The sequence below is a fragment of the Thunnus maccoyii genome, chromosome 10 (assembly GCF_910596095.1).
Source record: "Thunnus maccoyii chromosome 10, fThuMac1.1, whole genome shotgun sequence".
NCBI lineage: Eukaryota > Metazoa > Chordata > Actinopteri > Scombriformes > Scombridae > Thunnus > Thunnus maccoyii.
In genome coordinates, this window is record NC_056542.1 from 3,577,063 (window position 1) to 3,597,622 (window position 20,560).

Genomic DNA, 20,560 nt, shown 5'->3' on the forward strand with positions numbered 1-20,560 from the left:
GCGGCTGACCGCTGGACTACCCAGCTGTACGAGCAGGACGGCATGAGAGGAAGGCAGCAGGACATCCATCTGACTGCTGCAATTCTCCTCTGAAAAACCCCTATCACATAAGCTTCTTATGTAAAGCAGAAAACACTGTGTAATCTCTCTCTCTCCCTCTCTCTCTGTGTCTGAGCTGGTGTCACCACCACTGCTACTACTAGTTACTTCATTACTCTTCCCTTATTATTTGTCATTTAGTAAATCACTCAAGATATACAATGTTTTGTTTGGTGACATAAAAGTCAGCGTCCCCCCCCCTTTACTGCAGGAAGTGTAATGTTTGTTCTGCCCTCGTTTCCCACATCATATCATATCAACTGTAGCTTAAAACTGAGATAAAGCCCACTGCCTCACCTTGATGACCACACCCACAACAAACAAGCGCACCCATAATGTGTAAGGTCATTTTAGGCAAACAAGGTCTGAATATGTAGAGTCACAGAGTCATGTGTATTCCTTCTGATGTCGGAAAAGTTGCATATTGCAGCTATAAAACATAAGTGGAGTCAGCTGTCCATTCCCTGCTGTGTGCTGCTGTTTCCATATGTTGCATTGCTTCACAGTGTGACAGGGCCGAGCAGACCGTGTGGCACATTCTTTCTGTAAGATGACCACACATCACAATCGGGCACACGCTCACACACACACACACACATACACACGCACGCATACGTACACACACATCCGACATAAACTGTGCTTGAAAATGATTGTGCAGATACAGCAGTAGTAAGAAAATGCCATTAGATGGGCCATATCATGCACATTTCCAGGTCTATATTTATATTTTATGGCTCTACTGGAATACTGGAACAACCTTAGCAACAAATACTGTGGAAATGCACAAACAATCTGACATCATAAGCATTTTTACATACGTAAACCTCAAGTTTAGGAATTTTGGCTGTGTTTAACATCCAACATTATAACAGCATATAAAAATGACAGAAAATCACAAAAAGCATGTTATATCCCCTTTAATAATAAAGAGAGAGTGAAGCCACTTATATATTATTGATATTTTAACTTTGTTTGTCATTTTCTGCTGTTTTGTTCTGTTTTTCATTGACTTACCAGAGTAGAATAAAGTGTTAATCTACTGTTTTGGAAGGTGGAAGTGGTTTTCTGTCTCAAACAACATTCTGGTTTTGCTCTGTTGCATTTTAGTGCATACACCACATCCCCGATGCCACAAGTGTTATCTTTCAGCTTCCTCTTAGGTTTGACCTCAGGTCAAATTCTGCACAGGGCCCCAAAATAGCTGAGCCCGGCCCTGCACATGAGGTAGTTTACGTGTTAGACGGGAATACTGAACGGCAAAAGTCCAGATTTACAAGTTGGACTTGGGTTGGACATTTGGGCCAAGAATTTCTGATATCATGTTTGCAAGATTGTACCAAGTGCAATATCATTATTTTAGTTTTTCATCTAAGCAGTTACAGAGTAATATCTAGTAGTTTATTTTGGGCTCTGATTGAAGCGTTAACAGCTTGAATGGTAGTATTTTTTTTTTTTTTTTTTTTGCTGATTTGGTAAATTGTAAATCCATTATTTTTTTATTAAATATAAGCCTATCTATAAAGTTTTATTTTATTTGCACTATCTTTGACTTATCATGCCTTTACAAACAATGGCTTTGAACTAAAATAAAAGCTTTATTTTTTTCTTCATCTTTATCTCCCTTTTGTCTTCATATGTACATTGTTGTTTTTATTAATTTGTCTATTAATTAAGCTTGGGTTGCATTTCTTGTATGAGTGTTAATATAAATAAATATATGATTGGTTGATTGCTATTTGCTTTTATTAAATCAATGCTGAACCTCTGGCTCCTCCTCCATTTCTTTCAAATTTGAGACAAAAAACCCCTCCAAAAATCCTCTCATGCACGAGCCTTATTACTTTAAATCTCCCAGCCAGGCCGTTTGCTGCACGCCGAACGTGACGTAGCCTCACGCACGCACACACGGCACAAAGTGGCGACAGTGAAAATATATAGAAACAGAATCGGTACGTCGGCTACGTAAAAGTCTCTGTAAACTCCAAACGTGCGCTCGTGCTAAAGTAAATGTTTTTATTACACGTGTTGCTCTTCTGTCACACGCGCCACACTGTATCTGTCACTGTAACGTCACTCTTTCCCTCACTGTAAACATCGTGTTCATCCGCGAACAGAACAGAGAAAGTAGGGCGTTTGGAGGGGGGGACTTTCACATCCTTACTGACACATGCGGTCATGAAAGTAGAACCGTGGCCACTCGCGCAGTTAAATATTGATGATATATTACTAATTTACAACACGCAACATCTGTAAACACGACGAAGAATAATGTTTAAATACTGACCGGCTACCAAATCGAGTTACTGTAATGTCACTAATGTCTGCTTTGCTGAGTAAATGTCCCAACTTCTCAACGCTAGGGGTCTATAAAACATTTAGTCATTTATTAGTTTTTTTTTAATTGTTTAAATATACAAAATTAATTATATGAAATAGCTGAACAAGATGTATCAGTGTTTATTTATAGTTCTACATTCTAGGATGAATTAACAAGCACACTGACAACTAAAAGCTTCTTTATTCATCTGGTTGATACTAAAAAAAAAGCAGTGAAAGTGGAGTCGTTGCTCTCTAAGCATGACAAGCGGAGGGATATAAACTCTTAACACATGATGTCGCCATCAGCCCTTCCTACTTCACAGCTCACCTTCCACCAACTCCGCGCTGACGATCCGATTGGCTGAAGCGGCGCCGAAAGCTCGCGCTCATTGGTCGCGCTGCCGTCAATCATAAAGCAATGCCACTCAGGATAGATTAGGCACCATTTGCCATAACTAAATAGTTACCTTGTACATCAAGTAGGAAGAATTTTATAATTGGTAGCCCACCGCGCGCTCGGCGTAGAGTTACTGCTTTCGTTAAAACCTTCTGTGCGTTTTGAATGCAACAAAGTGTGACGTTTGAATCTCACATTTCATCAAACAGATGTGGATACACTGCTCGGGTAAGTCACCCTTCACCAGCTTGTGTCCGCATTTCATTTTTTCTTGCCTCTTCCAGTGTTTGGGTAGTTCTGACAGCTGTGTTCAGTCCTGTGCTGGCGGTGTTGAGGTATTTGCATGTGTCGCTAAGAGCTGGCACAGTGTTGTGGTTGTGGTAACTCTTGAGGAGGGTTGTGCACGGTGCTCGCTGTGAAAGCTTCAGTCTCCCCCTGTGTGTGTGTGTGTGTTTTGTGTCAAGGAGACACGGAGCTTCATGTAGTTCTCTAAGTTATCATCAAGTGTATCAGCTTTTTTATTTGCACTGTTTGTTAGCGTGTTTCAGTCCAGCTAAACCTTCTGTAAATAACATCTCGTAGCCGGTGTGTTTGTGTGCGTTTGTGCGCAACAGTAATAACACTCCATTAGGAAGCTGTCAGAAACGATTTACGACAAGTGTCATCCAGGTTCTGATGCGATTTCTCTTCATTTCTGCAAATGGATTTCATCTCTGAGAAAAGCACGTCTGGGTTATTGGCAACTTTTATCGCGCCATCAATTTCGTTTTACGCGTTAAATGACAGGTTTACATGGCAGCGATAGTTGGCAGATAAAAAAGACAGGAGAGCTCTGTTTAGCCTCAGGAAACTGGTGATTGGTGAAATTGTGTTTCTTTAGAAAAAAAAAAAACTCGGATACTTTTGCTCATATCCTTTTAAGCTATTGTATCTGTCGAATAATTTTATGTCTCTTTCATGAGCCCATTTCCGACAATTGTGCTCTCATTGCTGTGCGTAATTGCTTTTTTCCCGGGAGAGAGTGCCATCAAACTTCTAATTTCCTCCTCAAACCCGGAAACCATTTTGCTCGTGGAAGCAGCCGTGTAATGATGGCATCAATAAACCCGAATAAAGCCCCTGTCAAGTCAGCTCTGAGATTATATATATTTTTTTTTTTGGTAATAAGAAATACCCCTTCTCTGTCAGTTTTTCCACATCCAGCATCGGTTTGGCAGCGTCTCATTCGAGCCCAGGTGACTGGGATTAGAGGGCAGCAAGACAATGAGAATATGTCTCTGGAGACAAGTCTCACATGTCAGGCAGGAGGAACTGTTATCTATTACATCATTATCCAGTGCAGCAGAGGGATGCGGTGCGACACGGTCAGATGAGTGGTTTTTTCAGCAACGCCTGCAGGTAAAGTCCAGGTTGCCAAAAAGGTGTCACAGGATCCTGTGGGAGACAGTCCAGATAAGGGTGCTGAGCAGCAGCGCTGGTGAGTGTCCCAGCAGTCAGAGGAGAGCAGATTAGTGGTTCTTCGTAAATCTTTGGCAGTAGGACAGTCGCCTCAGAGGCTCAGTGTAACCACAGATGAGTGTGTGTGTCCAGATAAGACAGGTAATATAGAGATACAAGAGTAAACTAGCTGATTGGATATGCAAAAAAGCAGAGTCATGTGTTTGGCAGGTGGTTACAGGGTTTAGATGACAGGTTTGATTCCAGTAAAATAAACCTCAACACACCTGCTGAAGTGTTCCTGGATTGGATCAGAGAGCTATAAATACTGATATTCATTGATTAACATTCAAGATTTTTTTATTTTAAACTCGTCTTACATGCTTATATCTTATCAAAGTGAGGTTGCATCTATGAAATGCTAAATTAGAGCTCAGAAGTGAAATCAGAACCGTCTCCTGAACAGCAGAGAGTCAGAACTTGGTCCAGAGAAAACCGGACTCTCCGGCGTTAGATCTTTTCCTTCCTCTCTCTTCCTTCCGCTTTCCTTTTGGTTTAAAGCTTCACATCTTCAAACCGTTACCTGTTTGAAAGTCGGCTGTCGTTCGGAAGCAGCCGGCATTAAAAGTTGCCCAGTGCAGCTTTTTAGTACAGTACAGGTCCCACCAACATAGGCGAAGACCTACATACGAAAATACTTGATGAAGTTTCACCACGGAGGCCCAGCGGTTCAGGCTCTGATCATGAACCACTGTTTCTCCACTGTCATCATCTAATAAAGACATAAAATTCCCCTGAAAATACTTGGGATTCACCTTTCTTTTAGCTTTTTGTCTGAAGCGTGAGCAAGATCGAGGGTTTGGCTGACAAACAACAAAAATAATGGCAGCTGTGACCTTTTTACACACACACACACACACACACACACCACCTTATCTTATCTTTCCTCTCCATGTGAGATGTGACTGTGCCGACTCTCATGTTGTGGCGTCACTACCGGAGTTGTTAAAGGCCTGTATCATCATCATCATGCTGAAGTTAGAGATATAATACCTCCTTTCTTTCTCTCTTAAACCTCTCGCTTCCACTCGTGTACTCGCACACACACGAACGCAATCTATAAATTGAACAAAAATATTGTAACTGGACTTGTTCAGTGAAAAAGTGTCTTAAGCTCCAGATAACTTATGGGCTCAGCTCCAGTAATGGGCTTTTGTGTCCCTGAGAACCGTGACTGCAGGCGAAGCTGTACGCCGCTCTCATCGACAGAGTAAAGCTCCGCGCCAGGACAAAACTTAAGGGAGACTGTTTATATGGTCCCCCCCCTCCCACCCACCCCACCCCCCCAAAAAAACCCCATCTTGGAATGAATTCATCCATCCAAATTCATAGTTAGATGGGGGGTTTTTTGGTTTTTTTCCTCGCTGTAGCTCAGCCATGTGCTCCATCGTGTGCTCTGTTGGCTACAGTCAAAACAGTGTGGGAAGAACAAAAAAAAACACTCCCCCCCCCTCCCCCTCCACCCCTCCCCCCCCCCCCTCCCCCGCTCCCCTCCCCTCCCACTCACCCATCTCCCTCCTTGCTTCTGCTAATTTGAGGAAGTACAATCATTCTCTCCTGCTGCAGCTTCCTGTTGAGCAGCAAACACAGGCAGGCAGCCGTCGTGCTCTCCAGACATGACAGAGAAGAGCGTCAGTGTCTGTCAGAGGCGGCGTGATGAAGTGACTCAGTGTGTCAGAGCGCGCTGTCGTGGACTTTCTCGCGTGTAATAGCATATAAAAGTTCAGTCAGAGGGGTCTTGTAACACATGTGTCTGGTGTATTAACATTTGTCCTGGCGGCAGTAGGGTCGAGTTCTGTTTGACATTTTTCTTTTTGGATTCCAGATTTATTAAGATCAACAAATCTTTTCTGTAGTCTTTTTTATCAGCAAAGCGAAACGGGGGGAAAAAAAATAAACATTCAAATAGTTGAGACTGAAAGTTCATTCTTGACCTTATAACCAGCAGTTACCATAATAATCTCACCACAGCGTCCTTTAGATGCTGTTTCTGGAGCTTTCGATCATGTTGCACGAGCTTCATCAATCAGCAGATTGTCCCGCTGTCGTGGAAACGCAGATGTTCCTCAACACTTCCTGACTTCTCATCTATGTTGTCAAGCCGACATGGACGACATGGACAAGAGCTTCTTGTTGAAGTGCTCATATGATATGATTGACAGCTCCAGAACAGACACTAACGGACCCTTTGGTGAGATTATTGTGTCTAATTCAGGAAGTTATTTACATAAATAGCAAATATATAATCTATCTGGTTAAAAAAGTTCTAATTCTCTGAATGTCAAACTTCTTAAATTAAACATATTGTTATAAAACTACATCTAAATAGAACTGATAAGAAAATTATTCCAATATACACAGATTATATAATTAGTCAGGTGTTGATTGTCACATTTTGTTGATTATTTATTTGTTTATTAAGCAAAAATGTCAATCAGTCTCTGGTTCCAGCTTGCAGCAAGAGTTGCACTTGTGATGTGCATTTTTTTCACTATTTTCTGAATTTTTTTTTTGTCTAAACAGTGGATTAATTGAAAAACAAATCAATAGAATGATTGATAATGGGATTAATAATGAGTTTGGATGAATAATGGAGGCTGCATCCAGCTGTGGGTGTGAGAGCTCAGACATAAGAGCAGAGATGTTCTGTTGAGAGCAGGAAAAAAAGCTCCAATTCAACCGTTTGAATTAAACTAAAGAGCAAGTGAGCAGAGACGCATTAATTCCCTGACAGATTTTCCAGAGACTCCATTAGTCAAGGCCCTCCAGAATGTCACAGTGATAACCAGGACTTTGACGTGAGCTATAATTTTAACTGGGGTCTAATTTTCACTAATCAATTTGTTTGTTGGCCAGGCTGAGCATGAAGCAACGACTGCATTCTTCTTGGCCGATTCCAACCTGCCTGACCTGCCGATACTGATTGTCTTTAGTTTGATATAATTAACAGCCTACAAGAATTAAATACATTAATTAATTAATGTTCTTTCTTAACTTATGTTCTGTATATAAAACACTAAACAGATTAAACAGCTGTGCACCAGCTTACATAACTTTTTGACACTTTTTTTCCCACTTTTTCAAATGAAAATAAAGTGCAGAAGCTCAGAACTTGACATATTTTTCTACTATGTTGAATTCCCACACAGCAGACAGTCTGTTTCTGACTACAAGCGCAAGAGGAACAGAGCGACTAATGAAACTGACCTGATAAATTCAATACGAAACACTCTGTGAAGACAAACTTTCTGTTCTACAAGCTTGTTGAATGACGCTTAATCTCATGTTTTATCATCTCCGATCGAAAACAGGGATTTCCCAGAGTTTTGGCGAAGCTCGAGGGGAAATTTCCATTTTCATCTGAGATTATGTAAGGAGGTCGACTGACCTGTTCTCTTTGGCAGACGGCTGCAGCGGCTGCAGCCCGGTGACTGTCTGGGGAGGAAACCTGACTATGAAGTGCATGAACATGGAGGGTTTGAGTATAATCGGTGTGAGGTAACATAACCTGGTTACTTTCTTGTCTGCATGTTAGCACACTGATGTTCTTGCTAGTCAGCGCAGCCGCAGTGCGACGCCAGACCGGCTAATACAAGTAGTGTTAGTATAATAGTTGATGGGCTTTAATCGCTGCTGAAGCCGAGGCCGCGTTAGCAAGTGAGAGCAGAAAAACCGAGGAGACCGAACAGAAACGAAGGGAACTGTTTTTTTCGAGGGCGAGTCTCCCGTCACCTCATCGATCCGGCTATTTACCTGTTCTTTCAGATTCAGCCTTGTACAGTAGAACAGCCTCAGTGTTGGACATGTGTTTTCCATCCGCTCACCTGCAGCTGACCCGTGCTCTTGTCCCACGACGGCAGAGAAACCTTTTCTTGTACTCAGGGTTAGAGAAGCGTGCACTCCCTTCACCGCTGTCAAACTGAAAGCCTTGCACCACAAATGGACGGAGCAGTTTCTGCAGAAAGGAGCAATTACTACCTGCTCCGGTCATGTTGCTTTCATGGCCTCTTTTGTGTGCTGATTCCAGGGTAGATTTTGTCCACGGCTGTTCCCACGCTGAGCAAGGAGAACAGGAAGAACTCAGCCGCACTGCAGGCCTCTGCCTTCTGCTATTATGGCTATGATTCAATCATTGCAGGGCAGCGCTTTACCCCGGCACATTGAAAGAGGGAAAGAAATGCCCTCACTCCCTCTACATTAATGCAACTTCAAGCCAAAGGTGTTTTTTTTTTTGTACAAAGAGGAGACCATCAGCCACTTAATGTGGGAAGTAGCAGCAGCGAGCCTCACCTCACCATCCACTCTCACCCTACTGCCATTTTAAAATGGCCTCCCCTCCGCGCTTGTAGCCGGAGAAGCATCACGCAGGGTGGAGGAACCAGACCGGGCGAGATTTGACTCCTGGCGCTTCTGATCACACCTACTGTTTGTTTTCTTTGGCTCGAACCAGAGTGGAAAGGTGCAGCGTGTGACAGTTTTGGATTTGATTCATTTTCAGTTTCACAATGCCCAAATTAGACACGAAACAAAGCAGTGCTTGACGACAAAAAGTCACATGACAGAATTTGCGGTTGCTCACATTTGCGTAATTTAAATGGCGACGTGGCTACATTGGATATGCGGTTTGCAAATTATTGGTACTAGTTACTGCTGCAGCTGCGAATGACTTCAGCTGTTTAGTCAATTCTAGAGACCAATGAGAGCAATGGTATGAATATGTTCAATGGGACAAAATGTGTTTTATATAAGATATATATCTGCTGGTTGGGTGAGAATTTGCAGCTTAGAGTCTGTTTTTTTTATAAACTGGTGATTGTTGTACTGTAATTTTCTAGAACCCACAGTGATGTATTTAGCTTATTTGATATTAGATATTCTGTCTACTGCCATATATGACAGAATAAAACATAAAGTCTTCATATATTGAGAAGGTGGAGCCAGTAAATGTGTGTTTTGCTTAAAATGACTGAAATGAGATGATAACCAAAGAAGTTTCTGTGTAATTGTCTGTCGACCAATCGACTCATCCATTATTCAAGAAATTGTTTGATGAAATAAAAAAAAAATTTAAAATCAAACAAAATAAGACAATAAAAGATGACTCTTGGGGGGTATTCATTCATATTTATAACATTTTACAGGCTAAACAGTTTATTGATCATTTAAAAAATAATCAGTAGATTAATACATAATAAAAAAAATGTGTTGCAATCATGGATGTGACTTATTGGAGCAAAACTTGGTGTCCAACTGGAAAAAAAAGGAAACATGTTAAAGTGTTTTGTCTTTGAATGCATCCGATGTTTTGTTGAAGTGGTTTCATCTTTGGGTAATTTAAGACAGCAGGTAGTGGAAACGTATCTGATTCAAGTCCCTGTATTTTTGGCTAATTATGAACCTGCGTCTGCTCTGCTCTTTGTTGTAATTTACCAGCTTTTATTTTCACGCCAGCTGGGCACACTCGAAGAAATCTGTGCATCCGTCCGGTCTCTATAGCCTCGGTTCATTTTTTTGATGTGCTGGGCTCTCAGAGTATAAGAACCTGCTCCTCTAGATGTCAAAATCAACCTCTTCCATGAAACCACATGAATCAACATGCATGCGAGGGGCTATGTTTTGTTGATTCCTGTTTGTACATCATATTGGAAAGAAAGAAAACACCAAACCAAAGCTGCAAAGTTCTCCAGAGTTTGAATAAACTGCTACTAACATGCACGTCAGGGTGCCTCAACACATTTCCACTACTGACCGAGATGTTTCCTGAGAACCAAATACAATGTCTGATAATAGAATATAAAATGCTTGGTCAGATTCTTAATCTTGTTTACTTATTTTTAATTGGATATTTCCAGATATAAATTATGTTATATTTAATCATGTAAAGTTTGACTTATATTGTTAAAGCCCCACTCCAGCCGGTGTCACTTCCTGTTTAACAATTAACCGTCTTTCTCAAACAGAGAATGGGGGTGCGGTTAGTAGTTGGATGTGGTCCATTACCATGGCAACCAGATTGCCATTCTTACTGATGATGTGTAGGAATGGTAGTGATGTTATAGCCTAACCTGTCTACTTACTACAGCATTAGTTATGTGCTATGTGAAATCAGACGATGGCTTCTTTATTGATGGATGACATCATGCTTTATTACAGTAAACCTACGTAGATTTTCCTCCTCAGTGGTCAGGCCTGCTTCCACGAGGGTGCAAAAGCATTGCATTGCACCCTCACTTTAATTTTTTGCACCCTCAGTTGAAAGTTTAATGATAAATGCCAAGTGCAGCGTGGTAGTTCTTGGGTGCACAGACTGCGTGGGCGTCTCCATGCACACCTGCTGTTGTGGTTCATGTATGTGCAGCAGCAGCACAATGTGCAAAAGGGCTGAGTGAAGGTGAATATAGATCAGCAGGTTTGGTGATTATTAAATGCTCTCTCAGCCAGTCACATCAATGCTCTCATAGCTCTCACCTCGTACTTTAATGTTACACAACAGTGTTTGTATTACAGTGTGTGTTTCAAGGATAAAACATGAGACGCTACTTTTGCTAAAAAGACAGTTGGGAAAGAGGCTGATGACGTCTCCTTCATAAAAAAGCAGAATATCAAGTTATACCTGACCAGTCTGGTGTGTGTAGAGGTGTGTGTGTGTGGTTATACTGTAGCAGCCTGGTGTCATCAGACGGTTTAATGAAGGTAAACACAGTCAACGGTTGTGCGTAACATCACTGCGCTCTGACGCAGCACTTCTCAGAGGCTGCAGATCTATCAACATATCAATCCTGCTGCCTTCAGAAGCTGCAGAGATTGAATGGACCGAAGGAGAAGCTTCTCATACAGTATACAGTGACATTCATTTATAGATCAATGCAGACTGATTCACTGACTTTCCTGCTTTAACCATATTAAACCTTATTATTATATTATTTTGATTGGAGAGTGTTTAATTGAAATAAATTGTGCTAACAGGGCAGGTATTGTAATCAAGTAAAATATGAATATTTGCTGGTTTTTGTCGTCTGTGATAGTAAACTGAATATCATTTTGAACAGGAAAAAAAACAAGCTATATGATAAGGTTACCTTGGCTCTGGGAGGTTGTGTTTCACCATTTTTGTGACATTTTATTGACCAGTTGATTCTTTTCTTGATTAATTGAGAAAAATAATGATTTCACAATGAAAATAATCCAGAGCAAAGGTCAAATGAAACCCAGCCCTACATGCATGTTGTAATTGCTCCTTAATTGTAGCCTGTTTGGAGGTATTTGCCTACACGGCTTCTCTGGTTTGAACCTCGGGGCCGAAGTGAAGGATTAGGGTCCAGAGAAGCGGTGGCTGCAGGGCAACAAACCGCCTTACTTACACAGGACTAATCCCTGTCCTCCAGCAAGCTCTTAATTGAGCCATCATCAGCTGCTGATCTACGGGTTAAACATCTATTAACATAATGAGCAGATAGAGAGGAGGGTAGAGGAGGGTAGAGGAGGAGGAGGAGGAGGAGGAGGAGGAGGAGGAGGAGGAGGAGGAGGAGGAGGGGTCTTCAGTCCAGAGGGCAGGGAGGTGATGCAGGCCCACCTCGAGGAAGAGGAGTGGGAGGCTGAAGTGTTTGTGTAAAGTGGAGTGTTGATGATGGCGTTGCTGGATGGACGCTACTTCAAACGGGCTCAGTGACGGTGGTTTGTTGTTGGTTTAGCTGTGTTTGCGTTGGACGGCTGCAGACTGCGTGAGCTCCTCAGCTGTCAGCGGACAGTCAGGGTGGTATTCCACAAAGCAGGTTTAACAAACTCTGAGCCCAACTCTGAACTCTCAGCTGATGAACTCTGACAAGGGAAACGTTCGGTTCCTGAACAGCTGATCAGATTAGTTCAATCAACTCTCGGTATGTTAACCTCGAGTTTAGTGTGTGTGTGTGTGTGTGTGCTGAATAAAAAAAAAAAGCCATCATCAATGGAGCTGCAATGCTATGATACGTCACCATGGCAACGGGTAAATAAAAGGCAGAATCTCCATTTTGATCTGTGGACGAAGACGTATTAATGCGCGTGTATGCAGACGATGCACATTTATCTTTTACAAAAAAAAAACCAGCCTGAGTCAGAGCAGGAAAGTGTCAAAAAGTTAATACAATAAAGTTTTATTCAGTTTCATCCATTAATTCATCATTTAGCAGACTTACGTTTCCTTAATGATAATAAAGTGCAGTCTGACTGTGTATCAGGCTGCAGCTACATTACATTATAAATATATTTGTTCAGCTTTAATCTTATCGGGACGAAACACAGGAAGCAGCAACTGAAGATGAAAAATATAGTTAAAGCTTTAAAAAAATATATAGATCAAAGACATAGAGGCATGACTGTAAGCTCTCAGTCAGATCCAGTAATGATGTGTTTGGTGATTTGTACTTGAAAAGGAATCAAGGGGGGAAAAATACAGTAGATTTTAAAATTTCAGACGCCTGTTTGTATCTTCACTCAACAGCATTCAGTGATGCCGCTCCGTCCTGCTCACTCAGAAATAATAACACATAACCTTCTAGTACAGGAATGATGTACCATCAGTGCGACCAATCACACATAATTATTCATTGATCCCACGTTTCTAAAGCTTCATACTGATCTTTTTAATATCGAAACTGAGATTACACATTACGTGCGATAAACAGGAGCTGCTCGAACAAACTGACAGCTGTCTTGTGAGTCACAGCGTTCTAACAGAAGGACATGCAGAGGTTTTATTCTGAGCTGAGGGGGGAATTCACACTGTGTAATATTTGAATGTGAGAACAAACCAGTGTTTTGATTCAGACGGCTTCGATACACACTGAATGAATGAGGAAATGAAACGGCGTGTCTGGCTCTGTACGAGGGAGGAGACGGAGAGAAACTTTGTCGAAGAAAACCTGTCAGCGAGCAAGTTAGCTTCACAGAGTCGGTTACCATGGTTACTGACCCGGAGTTTTAGTTACCTCACTTTCTGGAACTGAAAACCCAGAGCTTCCCTCATTTCGGGGTGAGATGAGGGACCCTTTATGTTTTTGAATAATTGATTAAACCTGCAGAAAACGGCCATCATAACATCCCAGATTTGCTTGTCCAGTCTAATCAATGCTCCCAATATATTCTATTGATCGACTCATCAGTCAGTTAATTGACATATTGTTCCAGCACTAATCATCATTCAGCCTGTGCCAGCGCTGGGCAATGATTCATCTATTATATTGAATATATTCTATGAGAAATACTCCAGATAATGAGAGAAAGAGATGATGACATCATGATTTTGTGTTAACTTGATACACGAATGTGTTGCAGCTCCAACATTTAGTCGATTATTGGATTAGTTGAGTGAAAGAAAGTTAACTGGTGAATATTTTGATAACTGACTTATCGTTTCAGTCATTTTTCAAGCAAAAATACTGAATTTTCTTGGTGATTTGCTGTTTGTATATATATATTTGACAGTAAATGAAGGTTTTTCAGACAATAGAAGACACTGTGGGATCTGATGGTTAGTTAACTGTAGAGCTAATTACATGCTAATTCTAATCAAAGTCACCAGAATCTTCTGATAACTTTGGGATTTTGATTTTGATCTTAAACCATTTAGGAAATTATATTCAAAAACAGTTTTTTATCATACTGCATAACACTGTGCAGTTCAGTGAGATGAACACAGTATGGACCTGATTATGTAAGATGATCTGACCTTATCATCATATGAATATCAAAACTTTCTGAGGATTTCTGTTACAGCAAATCTTTTCTATATGTGGCTCTAAAACATTTGGTGTCAGCAGAGAAGTGATGTGTTTGTTTCATGTTTCCGGTTTGTTTGAAAAAAAAAAAAAAGAAGAACTGCAGGTAGCATTGTCTCTGCGGTTGTACAGACAAAGAAAGAAGAAAAAAGAAAGAGTGCCAATTACAGAAACATATACGTCATCAAAAGCAAACCCAACGAGGAAGAAGACGTCATCCCCGCCCACACCGTTTGATTGACAGGTGAAGTGCAAAGACACCTCGGCGACAAAGACGGAGACTAGATTACCACTTGAAAATTTCATTTTTCAGCATATTTATATTTGCCCAAAGCTTTTGAGGAAATTAATAAGGTCTTAAAAGCTTTTTTTTGTGCAAACAGATCACGTGTGTGTGTGTGTGTGTGTGTGTGTGTGTGTGTGTGTGTGTCATCCGTCCCCTGAGAGTGTTAGCAAGTGGGTTTATTTAACTAAAAGTCAGGGAATCGTCAGACTGCCTCTGGTATATGTTTTTGTTGTGATGACTAAAGCCAACATTTGATCATATTAAATATTAAATTATTTGAGACAATCATTAGAGATCGTCCTCTGGGTTTCTGTGCTGCAATCCGCTGTAATTCTGGTGTCGTAACTTTAGAGAAACCGTTGTATCAGTGTCTGAAGGGTCAATCGAATGTCAAGCACGTCCTCGCAGATCCATTCGGAACACTTTTTAAATTCAACCATTCAATATTTAACCAACACAGAATGATTCAATCTTTAAATACATAACTATTTTATAAGTAGAGCTCTTAAGATGACTCATAGATTTAATAGAATCCCAAAATGTGCTTCGCTTTCATGTCAGCAGTCTTTTTTTTTTTTTTTTTTTTTAAACGCTTTTCATCAAATCGTTGGAACGTTTTCTCTCGTGGAATCACACTCCCGAGTTTCTACTTCTCAGTGCAACACTGTATGCATGTGTGTGTTATAGATGGATTTTGTTTGTTTGGTTTTACAAATTGTGAAACATAATTTCAGTAAGTACTGGGAGTGTCTTGAAATTCCTAAAAAACAGAAAACTGACCACTGACCAAAGCCTGAAAAAGCCAAATTAGAGACTTAATTTACTAAATATGTCATTGTGACTATATGTTAATGCAAAAAAAAATTAACACTTTGGAGACAAACATCTTGCTTTTCTGGTGATTGCATCTCTTTAAACATCCAGTCCAACATCAGGAGCCAAGTTTTTATGGATGGATGGATGGAAACGTACTCACAGTTATAAGAGTAATTTACGAAGAATGTTTATCCATTATTGATCGAAGTCTTCAGATTTGGAAACACAAAGTCTTTAGCTGCTGATAGATCCTGGAGGCATAAAGTGTCTTTAACCTTGTTTGAGTCAGTAGAACAGTGTGGGTGTAAACCGACACTCTGTCCTTATTTTGTTTTGTTTTGGTTTATGAAATATGAGGTGAAAACGTCGGGGGGGATGTTGCTTTGCCATGAAAACAACACGATATGTTGTGGCTTTTCTGGACAAGCGGCGACTGCCGGTCTCAACTTTCAATCCAAGTGGCACACACACACACACACACACACACACACACACACACAGCCGCCGCCAAGCTTAAAGGGGAAAGTTAGATCCCAAGTTCCTGTTTGCTCTGGACTGTTGACTGTCTCTCCTCGCTCTAAATTATAATCAACTCTCCGTGGTTTACCGCAGACTTTCCATTCATCTTCCGGATAAACGGAGAGAGAATTCCTCCTCCGGTGGAGTTGATGGATTGTGAGGAAGTAGGGCAGAAGGGTGACCTTAAAGAGACTGTCTTTTAATCTGAAAGGTCACAGGTCTTTAGCTAAAGGTCACCTCTTGCAGGACACTCAGTCCTACCTGCTCACTGCTCTGATTTCACACATGATGTCATTGTGCAGTAATTTCCATTTCACAGCTCTATGATCTGTTTCATAAAAGTTGACAGAAATGAGAAAAAACCTGAGTGGTAAATCCCTACTCTGTTGTTGATTTTTTTTTTTTTTTTTTTGCTAAAAATATCCCGTTCAGGGCACTAAATTTATCCGGTCCGCCTAGGAAGAAATTGCTGGAAATAACCAGCTTTGGAGCCAAAAGGGAAGTCTGTGCTGACCTGGTTTTTTTGGCTACGAGGTAGAAACATAGGAGCGAAATGAAAAAAAAAAAAAAAACACTGAATGAACGCAACATTTATTTTCATCAGGGATTATAGAATCTGTAGGAATCCGGCTCTCTCATTACATTTCATCCGTGTGTCTGTTTTGTGATCTCACTCGCCTCACTTTTTACAGTCGCTCCATTTCGCTACAGCACTTTATCCAGATTAAGTTGTTTTTTTTTTTTTTTTCCCTTCTTTTTAATATACCAACCAAAGAGAGAGAGAGAGGTCATCCCCACGTAAAGCTAACCAAATGGACATTGTAGCGGGTGTGTTGGTGGGGATCAGAGGCCACCAGTCCTGGATCAAGACACAACCTACTGCATCTATGTAGGTTAAATGCAACTTAAACCCTGCACAATTTGCAGGATTAACCTTAAATAACAGGAGCTGAGCGTAGAGAGAGAGAGAGAGAGACACTGCGCTCTCAAGAGTTGCTGTGCTGCACAAAAAAAAAACCCAGGCTTGGCTTGACCTTGACTGGGCTGCAGTGTCAAAATCCTCTTAAATTCAATTTGAATCCATTTAGTTCAGCTTCTGGCAACCTTCAGCAATATGGCCTTTTATTTAAAATTCCATTACGTTCTCAATAGTCTTGGAGCTTTTTTAAAAAGTAGAGTGAAAAGAAGAGAAGTGATAGACCAAAGGAGGGGGGGAGGGAATGATCTTTTTTTGGATATTTCTCCGACATAAACACACAATACGTTCAAATTGTACTTCTGCTGTTCTTTCAATGTGTGGGACTTTATTGATTCGCTTCAGGAAAACCAAACTCGCCCACATCCATCCAAAAACCAGAGGTCAAGGTCATCTCGGCTCAGCTACTAGAGCGGCGACCTCGTGTTTCAGGGTCATGGCAGTGACATCGGAGATCTTGTCGTCATCTCATCACACGCGTGTGAAACTCCCAATATTTCATAACACACCTGGAATCGAAGGTTAGTCGACGTTTCCAGAGCTGCAGAAACCAGGAGAAGATTATCGAGAATCAGAAGCGATCGACTGCATTATATTTGGCTTCGGATTAAGGCTTCTCTCTGTCCAATGACTCAAGCTTGCAGTCTCCACCGCGCACACACACACCGGAGAGTTCACTGGAGGTCTTAACTGGAGGTATCGTTGCCAGGGAGCTCTGAGAACAATGCCTGGTGAAAGATTATAAAGGAAGAAGTGAGCAGGAAAGAAGAAGAAGAAGAAGAAGAAGAAGTTGACGAGGATCAAGGAACGCTTGCACACCTACAAAAAACCCGGAGGAAGCTAGAGGAGAAAACGCCACACATCTGCTTTAGAAACATATCTCAGATGCATCATTCAGTATTCAGAATACACGGATCACTCTGCCTCCAGAAGCAGAAACGTTTCATAATCAAAAGTTCTTTTGCTGACTCAAAAGTTGAATAGTAACTCCGAGTTGGCAGATATCATTTTGTTAAAGCGGGTGCCAACATTTTTGAAGCATGGATAACCCTTTTTGCCACACAGAGAGAGAGAGAGGCAGAAGGAATGATGCTCAGCTCTAAATTACCTCTAAAAACCTAAAAATAGACTCACTTTGTGTTATATTTTGTCTATTATGGGTTGTAACCCGATCATACTGCCAGTAAAAAGAGCAGGAATGAGTAATCACTTCAGTGTTTGTGCCTATTCTTCTGCCCTGAATTCCGACACATTTTGGTTGCGCCACATTCCTGGTTCATTCCAGGTTTCGTTTGAATCAAGGCGTCTCCCCCGAATACCATCCAACTCGCTTTTTTGGCTTTCATTTCTGTCTTGTTTCCTCTTTTCTACGGTCGACTCAGCCCCCCCGGGAGGGGGGGGGGGGCGGCCTCGGTGCCAGATTCATGACGACGATCATCTCGGATGAATGACGTGAAATTAACCCAGTCGCCATGGCGCTTTTTGAGATCTCTCCATGACGACGACGACGACGACGACGCGTTACCGTCTGAATCGGTGCCACGGATCCGTTCATGTGGTCCAGATTGAAACTGGAGGGGAAAAAAAAAAAACTTCAATCAGTTTATTTGCCAATCACACTGAGGAGGAATAAATCAGATATGTGTGAGATGGAGGAGGAGTAGCAGGAGGAGGAGGAGGGAGGGGGGAGGGGGGGAGGGGGGGTAAGTATTGGGAGAAGTGCCGTGCCACCATACTGACGGGGTTACGATGGCGTGAGAGCAGGGGCTGCTGGCCAGCGCTCCGGCACAGCTGAAATAGCAAGCAGCAGAGCCAGGAGCTGAAACACTACACCCAGGCTTCTCACACCCCCCCTCCACCCTTCCACCCCCCCCCTCCCTCCTCCTCACTCTCTCTAAAGCTCTCTCTCTCTCCTCTTCTTCTCTCTCGCCTTCTCACCTCTCTCCTTCACCCTGCCACTCTTTGATCTGAGGTCCTGATGTTTTCTTGCTCTTCATCCTCATCATCTAACTTCCATCCCCCCCTCCTCCCCCTCCCACTGACTCCCCCCTCCTATCAAATTCCTCCCACACCTCTCTTATTCCATTTTCCATCGGGAGCGAGGCAGAGAGGTTACGGCCTCATTTGAATATTTGAATGTATATCAACCTCGTCCTCGCCGGGGCGTGGCATCGTTTTTTTACGGTCGCGCAGCTGCGGCGGTTTTATGGGACCATCTGCGCAGGGCTCATTAAGCTAGCCACGAGCTAACATGGAAGAAAGAGTGGGTAGAGATGGAGGGAGGAGGAGGAGGAGGAGGAGGAGGGGAGGGGAGGGGGGGTACAGTAGGGAGGCGGCTTATTCATCGTTCCTCCTCTGTTGTAGAATAGCCATGACCTAAAATTGGGATGGTTCCAGCGAGAGGAGAAGAAGAAGAAGAAGAAGAAGTAGAAGAAGAGGAGCTAGAAAAATCCCCTTTCCACTCTTCCAAAGTAACACACTTCCTCGTGTATGAGCCTGTGTGTGTGTGTGTGTGTGTGTGTGTGTGTGTGTGGTGTTACTATGACTCCAGGCTTACGTATGTGTGTTCATGCGTGAACAGTACACTGTATCTGTTCATGAGTGTGAGCAGCACTGAGGTACTGAATGTGTCTTTGTTCTTAAATTGTGCTGTTTCATTTTTTGGTTTAAAGAAGATTTTCTTTCATGATTTTACAGTTTTAGTGTGCAAAACCGAAAATTGTGGAGTGATATGAAGCCTTTTAACACTCAAATTCTAGAGCTGAGTACCATTTGAAACTTTTCAATATATTACTTATCTTTGAAGAAGACATCCACATATGTTTTAAGACATATAAAATACTCTGCTTTTGAATAAATCTCCACAAAACAAAAGTCCAGAATCTGTAAACTACCAGACACAAGACGTCTCAGTGAACGTGTGTTGGAGTTTTAAAGCCGCACACCGGACCGTGATTGGCTTACAAATCCCGCTCGTACCTCCACGTCGTGTTAAAGCTTTAAGATTTAAGGTGAGGCTCGGAGAAACTTTCCTACTCCGGCAGATAAATGTGACAAAACAAACTCCGGCTCATACACACATACATCATTCAGCACAGAGAAGAGAACAAACATCCAACTGAAGGAACAAGAAGAAGAAGAAAAAACACATTTTGAGTGGAGGGAATAGTTTGACGGATAGTTTTGAGGGAAACTTGCTGTGAGTTAGAAGAGAAGATTGATACCACTGATGCATCCGTCTCCTAAATATGAAGCTACAGCTAGGAGACATTTATCGTTTGTTCTGTCTTATTTATATTTGATTTATGCAAAAAATGATAATTTACACAGCGTTGTTAGGATTCTGCTGAAGAAGCGGTATCTTTGCTCCAGCTATTTTTGCTGTGGAAAGAGTATTTTTCTATCTTTTAGAGCTATTAAAAAGGTCTTAGAAACCATTAAATTTGCGCTCAGAAAGTGTGCAGATACCCTGATGGCTCTTTAAAGCGCTGCTGAAACCTATTTCTCTGCTCTGATGTATAAAAACCTCCAGCTCACAGCGGCAGCGAGGACTGTTTTTTTCGCGGGCAAAAAAGCACAGCCGTTGCTTTCAGTCGATAGAGAGTGTACTTGTTTTCTGGCGGGCCGTGTCAGTGCAGGCATTAGATAACGTTTTATTTGATGGTGTTCAATGGCTGACTCGTCCTCACCTCTCGCCCAGGCCTCTCCTGCTCTCCAGCCCACACACACGCTCCCATGTAAAAAAAACCAAACACACACACACACACACACACACAGACATCCACCCACTGACACACACACACACACACACACACACACACACATACACTCATAAACACACTCTCCTGCTCTCCCTCTGCATCCTTCCTCTGGAGGATTCTGGCAGTTGTTTA

The 20,560-nt window shown here is 41.9% G+C and overlaps 1 protein-coding gene across 3 annotated transcripts in view; it reads left to right on the forward strand.

The window, feature by feature from the left end:
• Positions 1 to 2,861: 2,861 nt before the first annotated feature.
• The window catches only part of mef2d (myocyte enhancer factor 2d), a 106,515-nt gene continuing 88,816 nt past the window's right edge, over positions 2,862 to 20,560 (forward strand). For all 3 annotated transcript variants that reach the window (XM_042424210.1, XM_042424211.1, XM_042424212.1), the window contains exon 1: positions 2,862 to 3,046. The gene's annotated coding sequence lies outside the window, so the exon portion shown is untranslated. The remainder of the gene's footprint in view (positions 3,047 to 20,560) is intronic.